This window comes from Barbus barbus, assembly GCF_936440315.1.
Source record: "Barbus barbus genome assembly, chromosome: 5".
Taxonomy (NCBI): Eukaryota; Metazoa; Chordata; class Actinopteri; order Cypriniformes; family Cyprinidae; genus Barbus; species Barbus barbus.
In genome coordinates, this window is record NC_136733.1 from 27,977,806 (window position 1) to 27,986,354 (window position 8,549).

The window sequence follows — 8,549 nt, forward strand, 5'->3', positions numbered from 1 at the left end:
TGGAGTTAGCTGCCTGTATCAGAACAGGGAATTTTAATTACAGTGATACAGACCAGATGGGCACAGTTCTCAAGTATGAAAACCTGATGAATCTTCCTTTATTTTGTGAGGTATTCAAAATAAATTTAGCAAACAGCAAGTTTTACACATGTCGAATTTCAGAATTAGTTTATTATTCTTATAATTATATGCATAGATTAGGCTACTTATACGGACGATCTGTAGCCTAGTGTTTTTTTGTTTTTTTTTACGTTTGTCTTCAATGAGCCTCTATGGAAAATATTTCCAGTAGGTACAAAATGCTTCCTAGAAATAAAAATAAAACAAATAGAAATACTTGCACCTTTACATCACCTAGGCTAATTAAGCTGTTTTGGTAGTAGCCTATAAGTATTATATTATGCTCTACATGCTTCAGAGTGCATTAGGATCCTAAATAAAGCACGTTTGTGAGGTTTGTTTGAAAATAAAAACCACGAGACCATATACTTTTCTGAAACGATTTAGAAAAAAATCGTTTTCACCTTGAAAAAAAAATAGTTTCATTAGGCTATTCATTTTTATGTAACCAATTAAATATAACCAATCATAACATGGGCGTTTTATAAAATTATTATATTTTTATCATTGAATAAAAATATATATTCCATGTTCATGGCTTCACTTTTTATGGTTCCTGAGTGATATACTGTAGGCTTCTTGCACACGTTTCTGTTTTTAATGATTTCCTCTGTCCCCTAAACACACACACACACACACACACAATCAGTGTGGTCGCTGTGGCGCGTGCGGGCAGGGGGAGGCCATAAGTTTTTACTTGCAATGTTCTTTGTGTCTGCAGGCACAAGAGTGTGTGTGTGTGTATGTGTGTGTTTTGTTGTGCAGTATGCTGAGACGCTCAGGCTGCTCTGGAGGATGGGTGGGGAAATATCATGATGACGCTTTTGTGTGGGTCAGCTCCAACAGCTGTATGTTAACAGGCGGCACATGGTCACTTATTGTCCGCCACAAACCGGCCGAACTCACCCAGCCGACATCTGTTGCAGCCATTCCACTTTTTATTAATAACTATTTTCTGACATATAGCCTAGACCTGTTTATTATTTTCCCCACAGTATTAGGCCTGCGGGATTAATAAAAAATATTGGAATATCGAATAGTTAAGAACAACTGCACCTAAATCTTGAAAATAATTTCCATTCATTGTTACATATGGTTGTGTGTGCGTGTTTGAGGTCTGTGACGCTCGCGAGGGCTCTGCTGTTGTTATGGTAATGAGTGGCGCGTGCCTCAGAACCCTTTCATTAAGCCATAATCACAATGCATCACTTATAATGTCTTTTAAAATACATCATTTATAATGTCTCAAAGACCACAGATACGTGTAAATGAATCTTCAAAGTGTGAAGACAATAACAGTCAGTCAGGAGAAATACCCTGACACTGTAAGCAAACAAAATCACTTTATTCAACTACTAATATGATTCTATAGTTGATTCATTTGATGCTGTGGGAACAAAGGCCCATTTTATGCCACACACTGTGTTGTATCTCATGTAGCCTGTTGATAGAGATAAACTTTGTCATGTGGGTGAGGGGACATGAGGAAAACAAGCAAGTTTGTGATCAGTAACCTATTAATACAGCGATTGTGCCAATGATGTTTTGCACCTGATACAACAAAAGTTTTATCATAAAGAAGGTCTTTCGGTTTATGATGATCTGAATTAAAGACTTTAACTTCAAGCTGTTGTCCATGAACAGACTCTTTATGATAAAAGTCATGTAAGTAAATCTCTTATCAAAAATGGTAAGTAGATCCTGTTGCAAAACACACACACACAAAAATCCACATCCAGGCACTCACATAGTAAACAAGCAAAAAGCCTTTATTCTAAGACAGGGCTACATATTAAAAAGACACCATCACATATCAGGTGTTTTACCTATCCCATCCACATAATGTGCAGCTACAAAAAATAAAACAACTAAAATCAGACAGAACTGAAATAGAAACAGTTGTGACTATCGCATGCAACAAGTTAAGATTGAGTTTAAAGCAACTGACACATGGTCTAAAGCAGGGTTCACCAAGTACGGTTTTGGAGGGCCGGAGTCCTGCAGAGTTTAGCTCCAACCTTTATCAAACACATGTTCAAGTCATGTCGGATACATCGCATTTACGAGTTGAACGCACATGAACGCCACCACAAAGTCGTTATTATGAGTGGGGAGCTCAAAATTTTCTTTAAGCCCAGAGTTTCCGAATTGGGGGCATGTCAGTGAAAAAAAACGTGTCGGATGAAATGATTGCCAAAGACTAAAGATATGCAGCGTCGGTAAAGTTGAATAAAAGGATTTTTTAGGTAATGTACAATAAAACTAAGTTACATATACAAAATATTATATTATTGTATAATTGTAATATAATATATGATTATTCAGTTTATATCACCTGAGAGAAAAAACACAATTATGCACATTCTTCATTCAATATTTTGTAGATGTAGAGTTATAAAAAATTGTTGAATTTTATGTAGAAAAGTTAAATCTCCATCTTTTTCTGACCAAAGTGACTTGAACGCACCCGACATCGTAATAACGACTTCAACGTCAACTCGTAAGTACGAACGTCCCAGGAGGACTTGAACGCAGCATAGGTATACTTGAAATTTCCAGGCAGGTGTGTTGAGGCAAGTTGGAGCTAAACTCTGCTCAAGTTTGATGACCCCTGGTCTAAAGGCTGGTTGCAGGATTTAGGCTTTTGAGATCCCTGACATCTGCAGACAAGAGAAAGAGAAGCACTTACCCAAAGAGAAAATCTCAATATAGAATTCAAAGGTGCTTAACTGAAGCGGGTAAATAAGTCAATAAAATAGGAAAAACACTTTCTTCAGAAAACAGTGAAAATGACGCTTACTCTTACAGTTTACAGACATCATTAGGGCCCAAGCCAGTAAGGCGCAGGGCCCTATTGTTCTTCTAAGGATTATTATTTTTAGGGCCCAAGCCAGTAAGGCGCAGGGCCCTATTGTTCTTCTAAGGATTATTATTAGGGCCCAAGCCAGTAAGGCGCAGGGCCCTATTGTTCCCCTAAGGATTATTAGGGCCCAAGCCAGTAAGGCGCAGGGCCCTATTGTTCTTCTAAGGATTATTATTAGGGCCCAAGCCAGTAAGGCGCAGGGCCCTATTGTTCTTCTAAGGATTATTATTTTTTTTTTTATTTTTTTTTTATTTTTTTTTTTTTTTTTTTTATTTCAATCATCCGGGCACTTTTGGGGGCCTTAACGTGCCCGAAAACTCTCGAAAATTGGCACGCACGTTGGAACCTGCGGCCATTAGGACGCCGCTGAGGCTGGGACCCGGGCGTGGCACAGGGGCTCTACGGCGCCCCCTGGAAAATTGTCAGAAAGCTTGATGTATAGCTCACACATACTTGCACGTATTCATATGAAACTCGGTACACATATAGAACTCATTGAGCCGAACAACTTCCGCGCAGCATGTCATAGGCTCCGCCCAACAGGAAGTCGGCTATTCAGGGCTGTTTAAAAAGCGCATGCTCTGGAATTTGATATACTCCTCTGAGGATTTCCATACGATTGCCACCAAACTCGGTGAACATGATCTCAGGACATTGGGGACGCTAAATTGCGAAGATATTTTTGATATGTCGAACGGTTTGCCCGTGGCGAGGCGATGAAGTTATGGCGAAAAATGAGACCCAGGAAATGCCTAATAACGTCCACATACATTGTATGATGTAGATCAAACTTCAGTGATTTGTTCTTTGTATGATGCCGATCGGATAGATGTGACTATTATGACTGAAAGTTATAGCGCCACCAACTGGCTGCAGGAAGTGTGTCGTTTTCAAAATGCTTTGAATTCAGCATCTTATTTTTACTCGATTTGCTTCAAACTTCACCAGAATAATGTCAAAACACGGCCGATGTAAAACTGTGAAGGGAAGATTGATATCTAAAATTATGTTGCCATGGCAACGTGTCAAAGTTGAAAATTCGTTTCTGGTGATTTTGAGGCAGATAACATGTTTAGAATGTCATGAAACTCAACACACATATGAGTATTAATGATAGTTAGACACTGGAAAAAGCTCATATACGGGCGTGGAAGAGGCACTCTATAGCGCCACCTTTTGTCAAAAATGAGGGGGTTAGTTTTAGCTACAGACCCCAAACTCGGTACATAAATTGTTCTAATTAATCCGGACAACTTTCTAATTTACAGTCATTAGCTACGACCAACAGGAAGTCGGCTATATTTATTTTAATGTGGGTTTTTTTTAAAAACGGGCTGTAAACAAATTAATACTCCTCCAAGCAGAAACACGGAAATCACACCAAACATTTTTTATCATGATGCCAAAATACTGAAGATGCTAAATTGCGGACGGATTTAGGATATCTTGAACGATGATTTAATGGCAATTTATTAAAGTTACAGTAAAAAAGATCATTTCTTTTTTTTTTTTATCTTTTAAGAGCAGCTTCCAAACACTTCATAAAAAATTACATACACAGAACAATACAGTCTGAGGATATGTGATTAATTTTATGAATTTACAATACACTATGCAGAGGAGAAAATTTGAAAACTATCAGAGAGTTAGACTTAGACTGCTTCTGAGTGAGAGATCCCTGTCAGCCTGCAGCTGAGTGAGGGGTGGGGGTGGGGGTGGGGTGTGAGTGACTGTGTGAGTGACTGTGTGGATTGAGCCAGTGGGTGAGAGAGAGAAAGAGAGAGAGAGGGTCTGTTTTTTTAAATCTTTAAAAAATGCTTATAAATCATTAAAGATTTTGATAACACTTTATAATAAGGTCTCAATTCTTAACATTAGGAAATGCATTAATTAACGTGAACTAACAATGAAAAATATATTTTTACAGCATGTTAATTCTTCCATGATAGTATGAACTAACAAAGAACAATTTTTTTAAAGCATTTATTAATCTTTTTAATGTTAGAAAATTAGTCATGTTCAAAAGATAAACTTTAAAATGTAATAATATATAAACACATTTTGGAATTAATATTGATCAACATTAAATGGTATATAATTATTAATGATTATATATATATATATATATATATATATATATATATATATATAATGATAGCTACAGACACCAAACTCGGTACATAAATTGTTCTTATTAATCCGGACAACTTTCTAATTTACAGTCATTAGCTACGACCAACAGGAAATCGGCAATTTTTTTTTTTTATGTGTTTTTTTTTTTTTTAAACGGGCTGTAAACAAATTCATACTCCTTCAAGCAGAAACCAAAAATTCACACCAAACATTTTTTCACATGCTTCCAAGATACTGAAGATGCTACATTGCGGACTGATTTAGGATATCTTGAACGGTGATTTAATGGCAATTTATTAAAGTTACAGTAAAAAAGAACACTTTTTTTTTTTATCTTTAAAGAGCAGCTTCCAAACACTTCATAAAAAATTACATACACAGAACAAGACAGTCTGAGATATGTGATTAATTTCATGAATTTACAATACACTATGGAGAGCAGAAAATTAAAACTATCAGAGTTCTCCTGTCTCTGTGCTTCTAATGTGTGCGGTGGGTGACTGGGTGGGTGACTGACTGTGTGAGTTCAGTGAGTGTGGAGGGAGAGAGAGAGAGAGAGAGAGAGAGAGAGAGAGGGTCTGTTTAAACTTCTCAATAAAATCCTTAAAAAATGCTTATAAAGCATTAAAGGTTTTGATAACACTTTATAATTAAGTCTCTTTTGTTAACAGTAGGGAATGCATTAATTAACATGAACTAACAATGAAAAATATATTTTTTACAGCATGTTAATTCTTCATTGATAGTATGAACTTACAATGAACTTACAATGAACAAAATATTTTTAATATTAGAAAAATAGTCATGTTCAAAAGATAAAACTTTAAAATGTAATAATATATTAACACATTTTGGAATTGATTTTGATAAACATTAAATGGTATATATTTATTAATGATGTAAATTAACAACAGTTAAATAATGTTGTTTTTAACATTGGTTAATTCACAAATAACATTAAATATTAACAATATATGTTTTACTTTATTCATTTGTGTTAGAATAAATTATTCATGTTAGTTAATGGAAAAATAAATCATTAAAAAATGCTTATAAATCATTAAAACCTTTGGTAACTATAATAATTTCTCATTTGTTAGCATTAGTAAATGCATTAACTAACATCAACTACCAATGAAAAATATATTTTCACAGAATTTAAAGTTTTATATGTTGTTCTGTGTGTGTGTGTTTCACAGAGTTGATGGTTTGGAATAACCCTTTAATTGCCGTATCCCTTAAAACCAAACTGCCAGAGGGTTACTGTGATGCTTGTGCTCGCTGGGCACCGTTTTATCGATGCCACCGGGATGGCGTATGCTGACGGCTTGGGCCCGTCATCGCTGCTCGCAGCTATATATTTTTTTTTTTTTTTTATTATTTTTTATTTCGACTATCCGGGTACTTTTGGGGGCCTTAACGTGCCCGAAAACTCTTGAAAATTGGCACGCACATTGGAACCTGCGGCCATTAGGACGCCACAGACGCTGGGACCCGGGCGTGGCACAGGGGCTCTACGGCGCCCCCTGGAAGATTGTCAGAAAGCTTGATGTATAGCTCACACATACTTGCACGTATTCATATGAAACTCGGTACACATATAGAACTCATTGAGCCGAACAACTTTCACGCTGCATGTCTTAGGCTCCGCCCAACAGGAAGTCGGCTATTCAGGGCTGTTTAAAAAGCGCATGCTCTGGAATTTGATATACTCCTCTGAGGATTTCCATACGATTGCCACCAAACTCGGTGAACATGATCTCAAGACATTGGGGACGCTAAATTGCGAAGATATTTTTGATATGTCGAACGGTTTGCCCGTGGCGAGGCGATGAAGTTATGGCGAAAAATGAGACCCAGGAAATGCCTAATAACGTCCACATACATTGTATGATGTAGATCAAACTTCAGTGGTTTGTTCGTTGTATGATGCCGATCGGATAGATGTGACTATTATGACTGAAAGTTATAGCGCCACCAACTGGCTGCAGGAAGTGTGTCATTTTCAAAATGCTTTGAATTCAGCATCTTATTTTTACTCGATTTGCTTCAAACTTCACCAGAATAATGTCAAAACACGGCCGATGTAAAACTGTGAAGGGAATATTGATATCTAAAATTATGTTGCCATGGCAACGTGTCAAAGTTGAAAATTCGTTTCTGGTGATTTTGAGGCAGATAACATGTTTAGAATGTCATGAAACTCAACACACATATCAGTATTAATGATAGTTAGACACTGGAAAAAGCTCATAAACGGGCGTGGAAGAGGCACTCTATAGCGCCACCTTTTGTCAAAAATGGGGGGGTTAGTTTTAGCTACAGACACCAAACTCGGTACATAAATTGTTCTTATTAATCCGGACAACTTTCTAATTTACAGTCATTAGCTACGACCAACAGGAAGTCGGCTATATTTATTTTAAAGTGGGTTTTTTTTTAAAACAGGCTGTAAACAAATTCATACTCCTCCAAACAGAAACACGTAAATCACACCAAACATTTTTTATCATGATGCCAAAATACTGAAGATGCTAAATTGCGGACGGATTTAGGATATCTTGAACGATGATTTAATGGCAATTTATTAAAGTTACTGTAAAAAATAGATTTTTTTTTTTTTTTTTATCTTTTAAGAGCAGCTTCCAAACACTTCATAAAAAATTACATGCACATAACAATACAGTCTGAGGATATGTGATTAATTTCATGAATTTACAATACACTATGGAGAGCAGAAAATTAAAAAACTATCAGAGAGTTATTAAACTGCTGAGTGAGAGCTCCTGCCAGTCTGCCTCTGATTGAGGGGTGGGGGTGGGGTGGGCTGTCAGTGACTGTGTGGATTGAGGCAGTGGGTGAGAGAGAGAAAGAGAGAGAGAGGGTCTGTTTTTTAAAATCTTAAAAAAATGCTTATAAATCATTAAAGATTTTGATAACACTTTATAATAAGGTCTCAATTCTTAACATTAGGAAATGCATTAATTAACGTGAACTAACAATGAAAAATATATTTTTACAGCATGTTAATTCTTCCATGATAGTATGAACTAACAAAGAACAATTTTTTTAAAGCATTTATTAATCTTTTTAATGTTAGAAAAATAGTCATGTTCAAAAGATAAACTTTAAAATGTAATAATATATTAACACATTTTGGAATTAATATTGATCAACATTAAATGGTATATAATTATTAATGATTATATATATAATGATAGCTACAGACACCAAACTCGGTACATAAATTGTTCTTATTAATCCGGACAACTTTCTAATTTACAGTCATTAGTTACGACCAACAGGAAATCGGCTATTTTTTTTTTTATGTGTTTTTTTTTTTTTTTAAACGGGCTGTAAACAAATTCATACTCCTCCCAAGCAGAAACCAAAAATTCACACCAAACATTTTTTCACATGCTTCCAAGATACT